A 20,149-nucleotide genomic window follows, 5' to 3' on the forward strand; every position below is an offset into this window, starting at 1 on the left:
TAAAAAGTAATGAACAAGAAATGAATATAACAGCTTCAAAACTGAACAAAATACCAAACACAGAACGTCTCGACCTCAAAACCCTTCTTCAGTCAATAAGAAAAAACAATCATTAATCCATAATTTGAAATCCTGAAAAACGAACAGGATTTTGCCTGTATTTTAAGTGATGTATCAATGTTTTTATTCTTTTTGGTAATGGCTGAAGAAGGGTTTTGAGCCAAAAACGTTCCGTGTTTGGTATGTTATTGTTCTTTTTCGAAGCTTTTTATATTTATGTCTGCTCATTCCTTTTTGAGATATACCAGCGCATTATTCAGATACTTGCGGATTTGTCACAAAAAACCATTACGAGCTTCCATTTGAAAATACCGTGACCTAGTTAAACCCCATTGCCGAATGGTTGTGAGGATCTTTGTTTGTTTTAGAACCACGCAGAGGAAGCGTTTTGGGCCTGGAACTTTATTTTGCTTTCAGGTTCGATAAAATTTACGATTTTGAGTCTTCCCCCTTTACCTTAGGTTTTAGCTAGCCGGGTTTTTTTTTTGTTTTTTTTTTTTTTGGGGGGGGGGGGGGGGGGGGGTTTGTGTGTGTGTGCAAGAGTACCGTACCGTTGCGAAATTCGTTCTGTCATTCCATTGCCCTGACTAGTGGAATGGACGTAGTATGTCCTTACATAATCCGTTTTTGTGGTTTACTCACTCGTGTGTGGGCATACAGGTACTCACACTGACGCGCTCACCCAGCCAATCAGAACGAATTAATCCATTCATTCACCCTCAAGTGCATTCATTTGCTCACAGCATGCATGACATAGTATCGGACTGGACAGTAGCGAGAAATTTGTACAGCAACGCTGGACATCGGCCATGTTGTGCACCGGATACCGCCCGGATCGGTAAGTCCCTGGTTTGCGGCGATGTGGTCTTGTAGTATGAGTATGACACTCGCTTTCGGATAGGAAGATCCTGGGTTCGAGCCTCGCTCGGCGCATAGTTGATCCTTGGAAAAGGCTATTTACTCACATTCTCTCACCGTACTCGGGTGTAAAATGAGAACCTGACCGTCAACAACGTTGTCTGTCGAGAAAAAAAATGTAATATCGCGTAACTCACGTCATGTTTGGTTCTACATATTTCGTGTTGCTGTTTGTCAGGGACCCTTTGTAAAGTGCTTTTAGCACGTTTAGTGGGCTCTGGAGTTGTCGTACTAGTAAGGTCGCGGGTTCGAGCCCCCATCGCCGCCGCGAACTTTTTATTCTCTATTGTCTCCTGGCACTTTCCTACTCACTTCATCTCTTGTTGTTATCAACATAAGTGCCTGCTCCACTCACCTTTCTGTTTGTAAAGTACCGTCTATCTGGAGTCTAACATGATTATAATACAAAACATACCTAGTAGAAGCTTTCAATGTGCGTAGATGTGTTCTCATGGTACATTGCCTAAATTGGGCAATGACCCTCCTAAAACAGCACCATTAAGGAAAATGACCGAAAATTTGCTAATTTGTTAACAAAACAACGGTCGCTATCTTTCGGATTCATTTACTTGGCAAAACAAATAAACATGGGAACTGAATAAGATACGGCTATGTGGTCTAGTGGTATGACACTCGCTTTCGGATCGGAAGGTCCTGGGTTTGAGGCTCGCTCGGCGCATAGTTGAGTCCTTGGAAAAGGCTCTTTACTCACATTCTCTCACCGTACTCAGGTGTAAAATGAGTACCTGCCGTTAACAGCGTTGTCTTTGTCCGAAAAATTGTAATATCGCCTGACATGCGTCATGTCCTGTCCTACATGTTAAATGTTGCTGTTGGCCAGGGACCCCTTGTAAAGCGCTTTGAGCACATTTTAGTGGATATTGCGCTATAGAAAAGCTCAAAAAATATAAAAGCTAAAAAAAACCATATTACCCATTTTATAACTAACCACATTCAATACAACTTGAATTGTCTAAGAAGATGATACTAAGACTCCATAATGCTGAGCGTACCGACACCAATCAAACATTTGCAAACAATCCACTTTAAGTGTTGAATAATTATGAACGTTTTCATTTGGACAAATCGAATCAATCCACCTGTTCCTCAAAAGGAGACTCACTCGGGATGTCCCAGGTTTGAGAGTTTTTTTGCCAAGATGGTAGTATCGAATGGCTACACCTCCATTTTGAATCTTTTAATCCATTCTTCAAATTCTTTTCCTGCCTTATAGGCTGTCTCGTAGCCTCCTGATAAGCTTGTCACTGGGCAGTGGATGACGATGTGGTCCAATGTCTCAGGGCCTCCTTGGCAATGACGGCATGCATCTGATTCCTCAGATTCCATCTATGCATGTTAGCTGCGGTTCTGCCATGTCCTGTCAAACTGCGGTTGGAGATGACCCAGCATTCTCGGCTTTTTTTGCCAAGATGAGAGTCATTTAAATTGATCGATATTTGAAGGACGAATTTTCTGGCCAAATTTTTAACTACGCATTTTTCCAAATTACGGCGGTTAACTCGTAACTAGTTAATGGAACCGGTCTTAAACTGATTGAGAATCAGTTTTACGGTCCTGTGCGTTTTGGATTTTTCTCTTTTCTTCTCCTTTCTTTTATATATTTTCCCCTTAACATACAAAAATGCTTATCTAAGTGTTACATGACTCTGCGTTGAATTCATTCGTTGAAGAAATATTTGACATTGTGAATATTATCAATGGCGATGGATTGGGTATAGTCATTTGCTTTCATTCATTGTATGGTCTGTGTAAATATGTGCGTGTGTATATATTTGTGAGCCTGTATAAATGTCTTCTGCTGATATATATATATATATATATATATATATATATATATATATATGTGTGTGTGTGTGTGTGTGTAGCGTGTGGGTATGTGTGCGTGTGAATTGCTATGAGTGTATGTGTGTTTGTGCCTATTTTTGTGTACGTGGTTTGTGCTGCTTTTTTATATTTGTTTGTTTTGGGGTTTTTAGAGAGGGGGAGGGGGTCCGTTTAGTTATAACAATATTTGATGTGGAATTCGGATAAGTTCTGGATAAAGACATTGAAATATCTTCAATGTCGTGTTGAAATTGCATTCATCCATTATGTACCAAAATCCTTAAGAAAATGACCGAATGTTGTGTGAGTAAATTCAAGGAATGAGCACAAATATAATGCATTAACGTAGTTTTACCATGCGTAATAAATGCGCTAACATCATACTCTGAAGTGTCTACTCAAGACTGAAAAATGTGAGGAAAAAAAAACCCGAAAAGAAATAAACACGAAAATGAAAAGATCACAATTCAGGGGATAGATTGCAATTTCAGCACATGGGGTGGACGAAGAAAATGAATTAGAGGAGGGGGTAGGATGAGGAAAATGAGTATGAATTGCAGGAGGAACAGCAGGAGCAAGAGGAGCTAGTGGGGTGGGGGGGGGAGTATGAAGAGAGGCAATAATAAGGTAGTTATGAAATTGTTAGAAGAAAACGTTAGGACAAAATATAAAAGAACATTGTTAGCAATCACACATGTACAAGACAGGTCCTGAAGTAAATAATATTATAGTATATGCAGATAAGCCAAATATATAGAGAGGCTATAGAGAGAACAAAAAAGAGAGACAGAAAGAGAGAGAGAGAGAGAGAGAGAGAGAGAGAGAGAGAGAGAGAGAGAGAGAGAAAGAAAGAAAGAGAGAGAGAGAGAGAGAGAGAGAGAGAGAGAGAGAGAGAGAGAGAGAGGGGGGGGGATATGATAGAAGAAGGAAAACAACATATGGTACCCATACCTTTATTTGCTCATAAATTCTTCTCGACAAAAGACACGTAATACTATTGTTTATATACTATCTGCAAACAAGGTGGAATTTGTTACAATGTAATGGATGTCTACTGAATATGGGGATATCGATAATAATCATCATTGTAATGATCAATGTCAAAGATATCCACCCATCCGCACGTTAGGGCATCTTCTTTTCTTTCCTTGTGCGTCATAATAACAAAGATTGGCTCCATTTGTTTTCACCGCCATTGTTTCTTTCCAAACATATTATTATTATGGTACCATCATCCAGTGTATTTGTTCGTTGTTTCTTTTCTTCATACATTTGGAAGATTGATGAGTCATGAGACGAATACTCGTGTTGTAGTGTGAGTCTGATGTCTCTGTGACTGAGGCAGCTCATCTGATCAAATCTTTTGAAGTTCAAAGCCCCTTGTCTGAATCTGGAGCTGGTGGAATGAGATATAAGCCAACAGTCTCTTATAATTAGATAAACAAATAACAAGCAAATATATTTTAAAAATGTTTTCCTCTTCTAAGTGAGTCTTCTCTTGTTCTCTCTTATGTTGCAGTATGTGATGTTCTTGGTTTACTTTTTATTCTTACCTATGCCAATCAATTGTCGTTCACCCATGGAAGAATAGCACAAATGTATGTATGGTGTTTTGGTGGATCAGTTTTTCTATACAAATTTTTGTACTCATACGAGACCATGGAATAATAATAATAATATCACGAATCCATATGTATGGTGTTCCGGGCAGGTCATTTTTTGTTTTGTGCCAATCCTATGTGTTTATTGTATACACAAGAATGTTATCAATGCCTTTATAATGACTTGGACAGGCCAACTTATATTATGCCTATGTCTGTAATGTCTCGCTCGATGAGTACGTGTTATGATCTCACATACTCTTGTATTAGTGCGTCATTGGGGTCAGGAATGCCGGATAATATTTGATTGATTGGATAAAAATACAATTAATGAGTACATAGATACATCAATAAATGAAGTCAGTGAACTTTTCTCATTCCACCCTTTCTCAGTCAACAGTGATAAATTAGTCCTTCAAAGCCATTGGGCCCATGGTTTATCCCGGTTTCTATAGCGTGAAACGGACAATAACAATTGCTTTCTCTCATTTGGATAGGACGCTATGCTATCGCAAAATCATCCCCCCAAAAAAGCAGTCTTTCTCCCCCCTCCCCCCTTCACTCGTAATGACGCTTAGTAACTTAATAACTAGTTCTAAACTATCGGAACAATGGCGGACGCGCTTATGAAATACTTCTCCGACGAGCATAAAAGTGTATCCAGAGGAGAGAAACATAGATCTGATCATGTTTTGACTTTTATATATTCTGATCACAGGACAGATTTTCTTTGTTTAGAACCAAGCTGCTGGTTGCTGGGCGGATGTGACATCAGAGTATTGAAAACTATTCTTCAGAAAGGAATCGTGCTTGATATTCTTGTTGGTCACGAAAGAGTAAACTTCTTATTGTAATATACTGATCATTTAGGGCTTCTTCGTGGAATGTTTTAGTAAAAAAGAAATTGAGCATTTATATAGAGCAATATCCACTAAACGTGCTCAAAGCGCTTTACAAGGGGTCCCTGACCAGCAGCAATATTTAACATTTAGGACGAGTACGCTCTGTTAGGCGATATCACAATTTTTTCGGACAGACACAACACTGTTAACGGGTAGGTACTCATTTTACACCTGAGTACGATGAGAGAATGTGAGTAAAGAGCCTTCTCCAAGGACTAAACCATGGGCCGAGCGAAGCGCGAACCCATGACCTTCCAGTCCGAAAGCGAGTTTCATACCACCAGACCACATAGCCGCACATTAAAATTTAGTATTTTAGTTAGCATTTGTAACTAGTTTTTATTCTACTCAATGAAATTCAATGTAACAAATACTTATGGGCAATGCCGGGAGTGGATTGCCACAAATGGATGATAAATAAAGTTAATCTTATCTTTTCCTGTTTTAACTTCCCTCATCGTAGCTTGTATTCTCTAATTGGTTCAATTGTAGATAGAAAGCAAGTTGAAGAGGTTTTATTTATATTTACAAAGCTGTAGATGAAGGGGCCAGGAATGGATAAATAGAGATTGGCCTTACTCGGTAAGTCATCGAGTGGGATCGATTTTCGTCAAGAAAAACAACTTGAGTCTGTTTTCCAAACGTCAATGGCTTTTATACAAACTCAGACTCCGATAAAACACCTTTTTTATTCGTTTTGGCGAGAATTTTTTTTTTTTTTTATATATTGAAATATCGATAGATTGAATTCGAAGTTGACAAAAAATTATTTCTTCTGAGACTTCGAAGGAGTCGAAGATTTTCAATTTTTTTTTTGACAAATTGTCTAAATTATCTTAATTCACTGGTATTTGGAGTTTTGAAAATTCTGATTAAAAAAAAAACATACCGTGTTTTGTCATCTTATGGATTGAATATATTGAATGAAATGTGAGTTAATCTAAAACAGATGAAGACAACAATATTGATTTTATTCACATGGGTCCGATAGCCTAATAGACTGATCGTCTGACCAACAAATATAGAATAATCCTCGTTTCAATCCCAGCTCGGGTGTTTCTTTTTTGTCACATCTAGTCTCTCGCAAAGTACTTTCAAATAGATCTGTTAGACCCAGCTATCCAATCATTGCTTAGTAGAGAGGAGTTAGAAAAGATAGACTGCAACCTGGACCCATAAAGATTTCTTTGCTCTCAAAGAATGAGCTTTCGGGACCCTCAGGCGGCTATGAAAAAAAAATATATATATAAATATATATATATATATATATATATATATATATATATACATACATATATATATATATATATATATATATATATATATATATATATATATATTGAATCGTGTTTGATACAAATATGGTACGAAAAGTGCTCGACATGTAGTAATGGAGCGAATTATTATTTAAAATATTTACCACAATGTTTGGGGCAGTCTACATCAATGTTTCAGGCTTAATTTGCCATCTTCAGGACTGAGTTGTTTTGTTGACTGTTGTTGTTTCAATGTAGACTGCCCCAAACATTGTGGTAATATTTTTAAATAATATATATATATATATATATATATATATATATATATATATATATACATAATGTGACGTCAATCGTATTCTATCTATATCTTTGTGACGTAATCTAAGGTCAAAAGCAACCGTGGAAAACCAGAATAATGCGTCCACGATGTCTACGACCAGTCATAAGTTGGCGGACTGGCACCGCATCGGTACCATCATTGTGTACCACGTCATCGTCATACTGGTCGAGGAATGTCGGGCTGTCTAGTTTTAAAATCGTTTACTTTCTAGCATGAATTTTGGTATTGTTGTTGTTGCTAATTTTTTTTTTATATTGCTGTTTTTGTTTTTATCGTCGTCGTTGTTTTTGTTGACATTGCTGTCGTTGATGTTGTTGTTATCGTTATTCTTTTAATTATTAATCTTGTTATTGTTGTTGTCGACGTTGAAATTGTTCTGTGGTAGTTACTATAGTCGGTTGTTTTGTTCTGGTATTTTTCTTGTTTTTTTTTTTTATGTTTCTTCTCTTTCACCTCCTCCTCCTCCTCCTCCTCCTCCTCATCCTCCTCCATTTTCTCTTCCTCCTCCTCCCTTCCCCATAATATTCATCAGAACAATGCGTCCACGGTATGTACGCCCTGCCAACTATTGTCCAGGTATTCGGTACGACCTGGCACCAACATGGATACCACCATGGCCTTCTCGCACCGACCCCTCCATGGTTAATGTACTCTCTGGTACAACCTCATTTTGATTAACATCAAACGTCATATATTATTGGATATTTGCCCCGTCTAATTTTTACTACAGGCTGGTCTGAATTGTCAAAGGACAGAGCAGGGGGGAAAAATCTTATAGATTTTCTTATCCTGCGCATCGTGTTTCGATATTCAATTTGGTAACTCATGTGTACGGTCGATTATCATCTCCGTGATTTTGTCATAGAAGATTTATCGTAATTGATTTTTAAATTATTATTTTTTATGCGGACTTGATCTTGGAGTTAAATTTGGCCTTTGCCTATGTGCACATATTAGCAGGTCTGATAACCGAACGTAATTATAATTATTGGCTTGATTTTACATTGTTATAATAGACAATATTTTGCGTTGGTTTGAGACAACAATGAGCCCATAAGAATGTGGGTTATCAGACCTTCAAACAAGAACACTTCGGCCTTAGCGATAACTTCCTCTAGGTCTATAAATAAAATTGCTTAAATATTATTTTATCAAACATCCATTAAGGGTGCAGATTGTCATCACCTAATCCCAAGACCATTTATTTTATTTAAAAAACAAGCTATTAAACAAAACACAAACTATTTATCAATTAATTGTCAATAAATTGCTTTTTTTCCTCTTAAATTTCAGTGCTGAGTATATAGAATAGAAACGCCACCATGATGCTTGACCACCACGACCACCGTCAACCCGACCTCCAAACCTTTAGATTACACTACAAAGACGACTGTTGTGCTTTCGTCCTAAATTGACAGTGGTGTTCCATCCTATTTGTGTGTGCATGTTGTTTCGTTGGACTATTAGCGTTCTTCATGACATTCATTGGATATTACTCTCTAATCGGTGAGTATTTGATTGGCATTTATAGTATAGCTACTTTAAAAGTAATATTTTAAAAAATAGAAAGAAAAAAAAACGAGGAAAAAGCCACAGTAAAATCCACTCACGATTTTTCATTTATTTCTCTTTTTTTTTTTCTTTCTTTCTTTTCTGTTCTTTTGTTTGTATAGTTTTTTTATGGTTTGAATAAATTAAATTTGTGTTTTTTGGGGTTTTTTTTGGGAGGAGGGTGAGTTTTGTCTTTGTTTATTTGTATTTGTGTTGTTCCTCTTGTTGAATTTCTTTATAATCTTATTGCTGCCGATTTGTTACTCTTCTTCTTCTTCTTCTTCTTCTTCTTCTTCTTCTTCTTCTTCTTCTTCTTCTTCTTCTTCTTCTTCTTCTTCTTCTTCTTCTTCTTCTCTTCTTCTTCTTCTTCTTCTTCTTCTTCTTCTCTTCTTCTTCTTCTTCTTCTTCTTCTTCTTCTCTTCTCTTTTCTTCTTCTTTGTTCTTCTTCTTCTCTCATTCTCTCTCTCATCTTTTATCATCTATCTCTTTCGCGTCGCCTCTTATATCATTTTTGTTATCATCATCATCTCATCATCATCATCATCATCATCATTCATCATCATCATCATCATTCAACATCATCATCATCATCATCATCATTATCATCATCATTATCATTATCATCATCATTCATCATCATCATCATCATCATCATCACCAACATCATCACCAGCACCACTACCACCACCCAGAAGCATGATCATTTTACCCTCGCCATCTACCCTTTATATTTCACTGATCCCGATTCAATAATCTAAATGAAGCCATCCATCCATATCTTTGAAATTATCGAAAATAAAACAAAAAACAAACAAGGCAATATCGTTAACATTGACGTCAAGGTTTTTGATCCTCTCAGGATTTCACTCTAAGAGACGATTCTTAATCAACATTCAAAGCAAAATCGTGATTATCAAAGCATGTAACTCTATTCCTGACCCTATCAGGAAAATAACAAATGTGACCCTCCGTCTCAAAACGGTATTATGCCGGGATGATTCAGACCCCAAAAAGCGAATTTAGAGATAGATTGATGAGAAATTTGACCTTAGAAGATTTTGCAAAGCAAGAAATAGTCTTTATACTCCACCATAACGTACATAAATTATACCCAAGTTGGATATTAGTGGCTATGAATTCAATTTCTCTGACCGAGTGGATCCCGACATAATACCGCTTTGAGACGGAGGGTCACAAATAAAATATATGAAGAGTGGTTTTCCAAAACTTCCTATCTCCGTTTTTCCCATTCTGAGATATTGAGGATTATTTCCCTTATAATTTCTCATTCCGTCTATTATCTTATCATATTTAAACCTCAGATTCTAACAAATCTATGAAAATTCTTGTGACAAATGATTCTTAAAATAAAGTTTACATTTCAATATATCTCCTGGATGGAAAATCTGAATTTTTAAAAAGAAAAATCGACTTAACGAGTTTGGGAAAAAGCAACTGTCATATGAAAATAAAAATGAATAAATGCAAGCATTTATAAGGCAAACACCTTCTTACGCCAGTGAAGCATCATTGCGAAAATTACTTTACTAAACTTAACTAAATTCGACCCAGCTGTGAATGGGTACATGATCTTCGTCATAGGCAATGACTAATGGAAGTATGATAAAAAAAAGCGCTTGATTTGCACTGCGCTATATAATTGTAATATGGGCTATATGATATTATGGCATGTTGGGGGAGATTCTATCTCAGATTCACCAGGCTAAAAACGATATGTATGCTTTGTTTACACCCCCCCCCCCACCCCCACCCCCCCACCTGTCCCCCCAACGACCCATAATATTATATAGCCAATATTTCATATTACAATTATATAGCGCAGTGCAAATCAAGCGCTTTTTTAATCACACTTCCATTAGTCGTCATTGCCTATGACGAAGATCATGTACCCATTCACAGCTGGGTCGAATTTAGTTAGGTTTAGTAAAGTAATATTCGCAATGATGCTTCGCTGGGGATGGAGTTTTGTTATCATTGTCACCCAGTCGGTCTCAACCAAGCTCAACTTTGCTCGACTTTGTAACTGCACGCCTCTAACACCTATTATACCACGACAGCATCAAAGGCAACAACCAGAACAACAAAATCATTGGCATTTCTCTAGCCATGTCGTCCCCAGTTCCAGTTGACATAGGTGGACAACGACTATTATTGCTGCTTTATCCTTTCGGGGAAAATTCGCTAGTTTGTGTCTCTAGCTATACAGTATTTAATAGAATGATAAAAAAGAAGGATGATGATGATGATGATGATGATGCTTTTAATAATAATAATTAAGGAACTTTTAGCGCCCCATTATTAAGCAGCGTGGGCTCCAAATTAAACCCTCCTTGTTCGCTGATCCTCTACTTATCTGCTGCTATAAATGGAAGACTCACCACTATAAAAGCAGATAATAAATGTAAATGAATGCACGTCGAACGAGACACACCAGACACTGACTATTCTGCCGTTCTCTGGAAAAAAAACCTATATTTGAACTTTTGGCCAAAAAACTCGTCATTCAAATATCGATCGATTTAAATAAATGACCCTCAAGATGAGGATCATTTAAATCGATCGATATTTGAAGGACGAGTTTTGTGGCCAAATTTTCAACTATGTTTTTTTTTCCAGAGTGCGACATTATTTTATAGATATGTAACCAATTGAGAGTAAAATTAGTTTATGTTACAACGTGGGAAATGATAATACATAACGAATTACTCCATCAAGGGTCATAGAATCCATTACGGTTGTTTCAGGTTCTTCAGCCTCAAACGGTTATCGGATACAAATTCGATACAAAAATGTTTCGTTGTTTATTATTATTATTATTATTATTATTATTATTATTATTATTATTATTATTATTATATTATTATTATTATTATTATTATTATTATTGTTATTATTATTATTATTATTATTATTATTATTATTATTATTATTATTATAGTAGTAGTAGTAGTAGTAGTAGTAGTAGTAGTAGTAGTAGTAGTAGTAGTAGTAGTAGTAGTAGAAGTAGTAGTAGTAGTAGTAGTAGTAGTAATGGTACTATTATTATTAACTTTATTTTTATTATTATCATCATCATCATCATCATCATCATCATCATCATCATCATCATCATCATCAATATTATTATTATTATTATTATTATTATTATTATTATTATTATTATTATTATTATTATTATTATTATTATGTATAATGAAAACATAGGCTTTTATTTTTTTTAAATCAACCAATAATCACAGATTCGGACATAATGGATAGTTTATTTGCTATGCCAGCGCTGTATTAATTATTAATCTAAGCAGTGAGACATCTGGGAATTGTAGCCATAACGAGCGGCCATTAAACGTATTACATTTGTACCTCAAATTGGTCTCTAAAACTACCTCTTACTTTCTTGGCTAACGTATATGATGTCCTGGGACCATCATAACACTCGGGCATAGATTCAGGGATTACGTTTAATGCGGGTTTGTTTTTTTGTGCGGCTGGTATGACACTCGCTTTCGGATCGGAAGGTCCTGGGTTTTGAGCCTCGCTCGGCGCATAGATGAGTCCTTGGAAAAAGGCTTTTTACTCAGAATCTCTCACCGTACTCAGGTGTAAAATGAGTACCTGGCCGTCAACAGCGTTGTCTCTGTCGGAAAAAATTGTAATATCGCCTAACAGGCGTCATGTATTGTCCTTCAAGTGTTAAGTGTTGCTGTTGATCAGGGACCCCTTGTAAAGCACTTTGAGCACATTTAGTGGATATCACTCTATACAAAAGCTCAATCTTTTTTTTTTTTTAATTCACTTTCACTTTGAAAATGCTAAATAGAGGCGGCTTGATGGCTTTAGGACTTCTGATATAGATCTGTGAGGTTTTGTTGTTGTTGTTTTTTTTGTTTTTTTTTTTTTTGTTTTTTTGTTGTTGTTGTTTTGTTTTTTCTAACTTCTACGTCATGGCACAAGACCGAGGGGCTAGAGCTCATGTGGGGGCTGGTTCGGATAAGTAAGTTGGTTTTTGTTTTATTTTGTTTTTGTTTTTTTAATTGGCTTTTTGCGTATGGTAAGCTCTTGTATCAGCCGTCCGACTAAAATTTGGAGTAATCCATTGCTGTCTTTATTTTTCTCTCCTCCTTTATTTGCTGTCCTTTCCAAACTATTTGGTACTGTGTGACAATGATTAGGTTTTTTTAAATTTTGCTAGAAAGGAAACAGTCAGTTATTTTTTGTGAAATTTCCTCGAGATATTTAAAATAACTATAATATGTCGATTTAGTCGTCAATTTTATGAATTTAAGTGAGTCCCTTTTAATGGGAATTGTTTGCCTTTATCACGAAGGGACTTTTAGAAGTATCAATCACATGGCTAGATTGATTTCGAATGTAGGAACTCTTCTGTGTTTCAACCTAGTCCCCCTTTGTCTTGCTCTTTCTTATAAGCTTTATTGTAAGAGTAAGATTATAATATATAAATTCTAGAATTGTATTTTTAAATTATTCGAGCTTATACTTACTCTTCCTTGAACGGATCATAGTAACTTTGACATTATTGTAATAGAAATTTGATTCTGTATGGCACATGACCTAGTGCGGAATAAACAAAACATTGTGAAGCATTGTGAACAAGTAAACCCGTGGAAATGCTCTTTTCAAACATTCTGATATATTATAATTTATATCAAGACTGTTAAACGACGAGCCACGAAGCAACCAATTAACTGCTGCCAGATAAAGATCTAAACAAGTGGGTATGAAAGGTGCCAGGCAATGCAAGAAAGAATAATTAAATTTAAGAAATAAAAACAACAAGACATAACAAGACATTAGTCCACATCGACTGTCTGGGGATCGAACCTCAGACCTTCTGATTACCGGTGCCTGCTCCTTAATTTCTAAATTTGATAACTGCTGCTAGCTTCTTAGGTCTTATGAATAACATCAGTCGCTTGACTTTTTTGCCGAGTTAAAGTTGCCAGATTGTTTTGTTTGCCTTGTAGTTTTGGTTACGAAAACCAGAAGCAGATGAGTTGATACCTTCATGGTTTTTTACACTGATTTCATACGCTAAAGCAGCCACTTTTCCGGTTGTGGCCATAATAATCAATGTCTTTAATAATAATTAAATCCCTTCCGACTGGTGTCTTCCATTGATGTCCAGCACAAGTTCTAATGATCCTGGTTTCCCTTACTCGCCGATCCAGGATGTCTTTGATGATTTATGTGGTGAATGTGGCCCTATCATTATTATGACCATACACAATGTCTCGCTTCTCCAATATCGATAAAAACGTTTGATGATCGCGCTTAGGAAGATGCCTGCCCTACTCACTTTTCTGAAGGAAGATGTTGGCTGAGACAATTTTATCCGTAAACTGTGGTCGTCGTCGTTATTGTGTTTGTCGTCGCCGTTGTTGTTATTGTAAATATTTTCGTATTCACTTGTTTTCCTAATCACGGTGTCTTTTCACAACCCAGCCCATTCAAACATTTAAATCACCCGTCTCGTTCCGTCCAAGGCGCCATTGAAATATGACACCATCCTTGTTCCCCATTCTGACTCGAAGGCCAGCGAACCACTCCCTCTTACCAAACACATTATTTAGATAACAAACAAAAAAAACCTCCAAATTTGGAAAGTAATCAAGTTGTCAAACCGTTTCAAACTTGGCATTTCTTTTGAAATTCGGGTTTGAAACTTTTGGCCACATTTGGGATCATTTTTTTTCTTGATTGATGTTTAAAGCAAATAAATATCCAGCTCCATCTGACCAAAATATTTCTATAAAATAAATGTGATTTGTAACAGTCGAGGTCAGCGAGCACTGGCACCACGACCAGACCAGACCTGTGCCAATCCACGGATGAACACCGTCGGTCATTGATCACAATCATAATAGTCTCGGAGCGGCACTGGCATCGGATTACGTCCGGATTAACGTTAATCCCCTTTTCGTGGACACACAGACGAGTGCCGGACTTGGATTAATCGGGTAATTAGATCATCTGTTGGGGGTTTCGGATTTTTTTTACTACCCCATAATATGTGCTGTACTTTGATGCGTTTTGGAGGTTGGGTGGAAGAAGGGGGGAGAGGGGGAGGGGGGGGGGGGGGGGAGGGGGGGGGGCAAGATAAGTTAGGTAGTGAGAGCGGTGTGTTTTGGGGTTTGGGTTTAGGTCATTGGCACCAGACAAGGGCATTGTTTTGGTGTAGTGTTTGATGTGGCGTTTTTATGCCTTTATTTTTCCTTCTCGTTTTGTGTAAATGTTGGTTTATTTTATTATTTTTTTATGCGGTTATAACTGCCTTGGAAGAGAACGAGGGAAATTGATTGTACAAGAGTGTGTTTTAGCAGTAAAATATCCCTCTGAAGATAAATTAGGATCCAGTTATATATAAAATAAAAACAATTCTTAAATGCTTCTTAAATTTGTGTATTTATTTATTTATTATTTATATATTTATTTATTTATCTATTTATTCTTTGACGTAAGGTTGCGTAGTGACATGGTACTAGTTTTTCAAAGAAGATGAACAAAGATCAATAATGAACAATGTTGTTGAACTTAAGTTCCACGCTCTCCAAGTCTCCGGAGGACTACTTTTAAAAAAAAATATGCTGTACGATTTAATTGATTAGCTATTACGGTTATTGAGGTAAAAACAAGAGCTTTGTTCTTGCATCAGCAGCACTACCAACGATTCAACGAGTCGTTTTACAAGGTTGTTATAAGGAGGCAATCAAGCATATCTTGACATGGTTTGGTTATTCAATGCACTGATTTAACGATTCGTTTATTGATTAGGGGGTAAAATGCATTCATTCATTCATCATACCTACTGCGTAGTTCTTCTTCTTCTTCTTCTTCTTCTTCTTCTTCTTCTTCTTCTTCTTCTTCTTGTTCTTCTTCTTCTTCTTCTTCTTCTTCTTCTTCTTCTTCTTCTTCTTCTTCTTCTTCTTCTTCTTCTTCTCTTCTTCTTCTTCTTTCTTCTTCTTCTCTTCTTCTTCTTCTTCTTCTTCTTCTTCTTCTTCTTCTTCTTCTTCTTTCTTCTCTTCTTCTTCTTTTCTTCTTCTTCTCTTCTTCTTCTTTTCTTCTTCTTCTTCTTCTTCTTCTTCTTCTTCTTCTTCTTCTTCTTCTTCTTCTTCTTCTTCTTCTTCTTCTTCTTCTTCTTCTCTTTTCTTCTTCTTCTTCTTCTTCTTCTTCTCTCTTCTTCTTCTTCTTCTTCTTCTTTCTTCTTCTTCTTCTTCATCTCTTCATCATCATCATCATCTTCATTTTACCACCTTCTTATGAAGCTTTATGGTACAGTGGATTGTTCTTTGCTTTGTATCCAAAAGGTACTGATTTCGACAACCCGCTGCGCTTTGTGGCCTTGAGCAAGTTACCTCTCCTTAGGTCTATTTGTAGCGTGCTCTACGGCTTACGCCTAGGTTAGTCGCCCTTTGGAAAAGACCCTAAAACAAAGTTACCCATGGAGTTGAATAAAGTGAATTTTATTATTTTTTCTTGTTTTTGTTTTTGTTTCCCTCTAACTTCTTCCTGCCCTTCCATATGTTATCTCCCCCTGATCGATGTCTTCTCCCTCCATTTAAATGTTCGCATTGTGTCCTCTTGTATACCTCTTGTTCCTCCCTCTCATCGTCCTGTTTCAGATCCTCCTCCTCTCCATTCTTGTGATAATCTCTCTCTCTCTCTCTCTCTCTCCCTCTCTCTCTCTCTCTCCGTCTCTCTCTCTCCCTCTCTCTCTCTCTCCTCCCTCCTCTCTCTCTCTCTCTCTCTCTCTCTCTCTCTCTCTCTCTCTCTCTCTCTCTTTCTCTCTTCCAAATCCATTTTCTCCCCTTCAGTATTCGTTTTTCTAATTCTTCTTCTCATGACATCAATTTGGCTCATATAAGTCGGTGAACTTAACAAACACGCACAGGAAAATAAAGAAAAGAAAAGAGCAATATTTTCCCTTCCTGTATATAACATAATCGATTCCACACTCTATTTACAGTGAAACACCCAGCTCACTTCCCTACACTACAACACGACTAATAATCGTGTGACATTTTCCCCAGGATGCCGTGCGTACTATCGGCTTATTTGGAATCGATACCGTGGAGTACTTGACACCGGCCAGCCACAAAAGTCACTCATTCGTTTCGAATCAATGCACTTAAAGTCATCTCACGCTCACTCGGCACGCGGAAATGTCATAGCGCCGAGCATCGTTTTTCACAAGTCATTCCCAAGTGATGTACGTCATGTCGTCATACAAGCTGTTTTAACCTCACCCAACCGGTGTCTGATTTTATTATAACAAATTGCATCAAAATTGTATATTAAAATTAAATAATAATAATAATGATATTGATATAGCAATAATAATAATAATAATAATAATAATAATAATAATAATAATAATAATAATAATAATAATAATAATAATAATGATAATGATAGTAAAATTCCCTTATTCATCCCATGGGGGAAATTTGTCTCTAGGTCCTATCTATTCCAAGAGAAGACTAGAATAACCCAGGTGTCAGCCGCAGTGCAGCGCCGCAAATTGAGATGGGGCGAGGTGACTTTCTCAAGGCCACACAACGCAGCGGCGGGTGATCGAATTACCTTTCGGATACGAAGCAAAGACCGTACCGATGAGCCACGCTATCCCATGTATATCACCGTTTTGCTTAATCTTATTTTTTGTTAGGAGCTGGGGGGGGGGGGTCTTTATTTTTTATTTTTTAAGTGCCCAAAAAAACTAATAAATAATAATGTGAAATTGAATGTAAGCTTCAATTTAATTACAAAAACAGCAACATTTACATTATCCAAAAAACTAATACGAATACGTCATATATTTATCACTAGCATGTAACTTTCCGGCATCCGGTTCACTCCTATATAATGCCGGTTTGATGCGATAGACCACATTTTAGGTCGTTTAACCGGCAACAACTCCTCTCCTCTCTGTGAAAACCCATCTGTACAACAAGCAGATACAAGATAACACCTACAAGAAATCCACGGAACATTTAACTTTCTTTTGAACGCTACTTTTCGGAGAAATGATACATCAGCCAGCTAGTTGCACGGTCATGTGGTCTAATGTGGTATGACACTCGCTTTCTGATCGGAAGGTCCTGGGTTCGAGCCTCACTCGGTTCGTAGTTGAATCCTTGGAAAAGGCTCTTTACTTATATTCTCTCACCGTACTCAGGTGTTAAATGAGTACGAGGCCGTTAACAGCGTTGTTCAGTCCGAAAAAAAATGTAATACCGCATAACAAGCGTCATGTATCGTCCTGCATGTTAACTGTTGCTGTTGGCTTGGGTCCCTGTAAAGCGCCTTGAGACGTCGAGTGGATTGTGCTCTATATATATATATATATATATATATATATATATATATATATATATATATTTTAAAAACTCTCAAAGCTCTCATTAATAAGTACGGCGGATAGAAGGAAAGGAATGATAGATATGTACAAGTTTTGTCAAAACTTTGCATAACAAAATTATATCCGACTTAAAGTGGGAATTATGCTTTTCAAACGTTGAGTACGATGAGAGAATGTGAGTAAAAAACCTTTTCCAAGGACTCAACTATGCGCCGAGCGAGGCTCGAACCCAGGACCTTCCGATCCGAAAGCGAGTGCCATAAGATGATCAGTCAAATATTTTCGATATCTCTCGCCAGTGGTTAAACAACGGGTATTGATATAAAGACGATAATATTAGATTGTTAATGATACGATCCAATAATATTGAAGAGAATATTGACATTGCATTACGATATGCCCAACAATAATATTTGTCGAGTGTGGCTAGAAAATCTCACGTTTAAGATATCGGAATAACTCTGGCCCCACAGACTGCACAGCTCATTCAAGTATAGAAATAACATTAACACATTCTTTTTGATCATTTTTAGAGCGAGTTTCTATTTTCTAAAGTCCATTATTCATGAACACGGCTTTACTGTTTTCTGGGAATTGTAGACGTATTTTGATGATATCTGGTATTCGAGGAGTGGAGCATGTTGATGGTTCCCAAAATGTAACCCGCGCCTCTCTATAATAGTATTACGTGGGCTTGTGCGGCTATGTGGTATAGTAGTATTTCACTCCCATTCGGATCGGAAGGTCCTGGGTTCGAGCCTCGCGCTCAGCGCATAGTTGAGTCCTTGGAAAAGGGTTTTTAATCACATTCTCTCACCGTACTCAGGTGTAAAATGAGTAAAACGCTTTGAGACTTCGAATGGATATTGCGCTATATAAAAACTCTCATTTTTAAAGCTCTTTATAATCAGAAATACAGTTTGACTTAGTCGCTATTTAATTTAAGAAACTCTATTTATTTTTTCTCCTCAATAGAACAGATAAACTTAACCCATAATTTTGGAGACACTTTTTTTGTTCAGTGTTCAATAAATCATCCCGATAATTACCGTTTTGAGGCGACGGGTCACTTATATTAGTTAAGAATAAATCAGTTGAAAAACCGCTATAATGAAAATAAGTAATGTTCTGGATTAAACGCTCTCCTTTTTCACGATTATTCACTAACTATCAGACCCATCTAACATAAAAATTGATTTTTGATTTTTAAGCCTTTAATCAAAACATATAAATACCCTGTACATCGCAGAATTCAGTTCTTATAACTATAATTTTTTTTTTTAATCTTCAAATTTTGCGATTTTACAACAGAAAACGGAATGAGGGAAATGTTGGTGGAATCGTAATAAATGTGACGATTTTCCTGTAGTTGGTGAGGAGAGGGTTAAACGATATTCAAAGATCATATCCTCACTTTCTTAACACACATACACATACATACACACACACACACACACACACACACACACGCACGCACACAATATCTTTCTCTCTCTTTCTCTCTCTCTCTCTCTCCATCTCTCTCTCTCTCTCTCTTACATACACACACACACACACACACACACACAGAGACACACACACACTCAAATCATATCATAAAATTGTCCATTGAAGAACTTTCAAAGGAGCAAATTTAATAACAAACATTATGACTGTAGCATAGCAGTAGTAGAAAAGATGATTTTGTGAATTCCCACCACTAATACATAGAATTATTATAATCTATTTAATTTCATTCTCTCACATCAATGACAATGACCTGGTATATCCTACTCAATTAATGTTACATCGTCATCGTAAATTAGTTTGCCCCTTACAAGCCGATTTCGATTTTACTATGACTTTTTTTTTAAAATAGATCTTTTATGTAGCGCAATATCCAATAAACGTGCTCAAAGCGCTATACAAAGGGTCCCTGGCCAAAAGCAACACTTAACATTTAGGACGGGACATGACGCCTGTTAGGTAGTGCGGGGCGGTCCTTGGCAAGCTTAAGGACCACGGTCCTACGGTCCTTGGGAAATGAAGACCGCAAGGACCGGTCCGGTCCTTTTCGACATTGAACATTCCTGAGAGACTGTTGGAAGTGGGATCGTTCATTCTTGAACCGTTAAAGACCGCTACACGATGAAAACCGTGGTCTACAGGAGTAAAACACACGGAGTAGTCACACTCATTTCAAATTGTAACCTAATTAGAGAAGAGGGGTGATGCCTTCTTTATTTGCTCACCGTACTTCATTGTTACTTCGATAATTTAATAAAATTTGAAATTTA

The 20,149-nt window shown here is 36.9% G+C and overlaps 1 protein-coding gene across 7 annotated transcripts in view; it reads left to right on the forward strand.

Annotated features, from left to right (window-relative positions):
- LOC144972444 (G protein-activated inward rectifier potassium channel 3-like) overlaps positions 1 to 20,149 on the forward strand; it is a 335,160-nt gene that overhangs the window by 111,507 nt on the left and 203,504 nt on the right. For all 7 annotated transcript variants that reach the window (XM_078913620.1, XM_078913625.1, XM_078913622.1 and 4 more), the window contains one exon: positions 8,219 to 8,431. The gene's annotated coding sequence lies outside the window, so the exon portion shown is untranslated. The remainder of the gene's footprint in view (positions 1 to 8,218; positions 8,432 to 20,149) is intronic.

Source organism: Berghia stephanieae, chromosome 5 (assembly GCF_034508935.2).
Source record: "Berghia stephanieae isolate SIO BIC M18660-M18661 chromosome 5, UCSD_Bste_1.3, whole genome shotgun sequence".
Lineage (NCBI taxonomy): Eukaryota > Metazoa > Mollusca > Gastropoda > Nudibranchia > Aeolidiidae > Berghia > Berghia stephanieae.